Below are 665 nucleotides of genomic sequence, written 5' to 3' on the forward strand. Positions count from 1 at the left end.
TCTTACCTCAGTCGAATCTCTCGATGAGTTTTAGGTGCAGGCCGCTTGTAGAAATCCGACCGCTGTCGGGGACAAGCTGTAAGTGATGCACTCCGTCTTCAGGCCACGAGTGGCCTACCGGGACCATCCGACCGCCGTGTCATCCTCAGAGGAGGACGCGGATAGGAGGGGCGTGGGGTCGGCACACCGCTCTCCCGGCCGTTATGGTGGTATTTTTGACCGAAGCCGCTACTATTCGGTCGAGCAGCTCCTCAATTGGCATCACGAGGCTGAGTGCACCTCAACAAATGGCAACAGCGCATGGCGGCTGGATGGTCACCCATCCAAGTGCTGGCCACGTCCAACAGCGCTTAACTTCGGTGATCTCACGGGAACCGGTGTATCCACTGCGGAAAGGTCGTTGCCTGTAAGTGATGCAGAGTATGGAATTCGCTGAGGATATTTTAAGGAAGCAGGGTAGAAATTCTAAGTCTCTTGTTAACGAACATACGAGACTCCTCTGGCACTACCACTAAGCCTGACTTTCCGTCAGTTTCTCACCTACTGCTCTTAGCCTATGCCTATAGCGAAGGCGGGTGCTGAGGCTAGAAAATCGGCCCGACGTCCGGCGACATGCGACACAGAGACGGTGTCGTGTGGATACTGCTGTTCCCTGCCCCGTCCTG

At 55.6% G+C, this 665-nt stretch overlaps 1 pseudogene; it reads right to left on the reverse strand.

Annotated features, from left to right (window-relative positions):
• Nucleotides 1–288: 288 nt before the first annotated feature.
• Nucleotides 289–405, reverse strand: LOC126196036 (5S ribosomal RNA; annotated as a pseudogene).
• Between the last annotated feature and the right edge of the window lie 260 nt (nt 406–665).

Source organism: Schistocerca nitens, chromosome 7, assembly GCF_023898315.1.
Source record: "Schistocerca nitens isolate TAMUIC-IGC-003100 chromosome 7, iqSchNite1.1, whole genome shotgun sequence".
Taxonomy (NCBI): Eukaryota; Metazoa; Arthropoda; class Insecta; order Orthoptera; family Acrididae; genus Schistocerca; species Schistocerca nitens.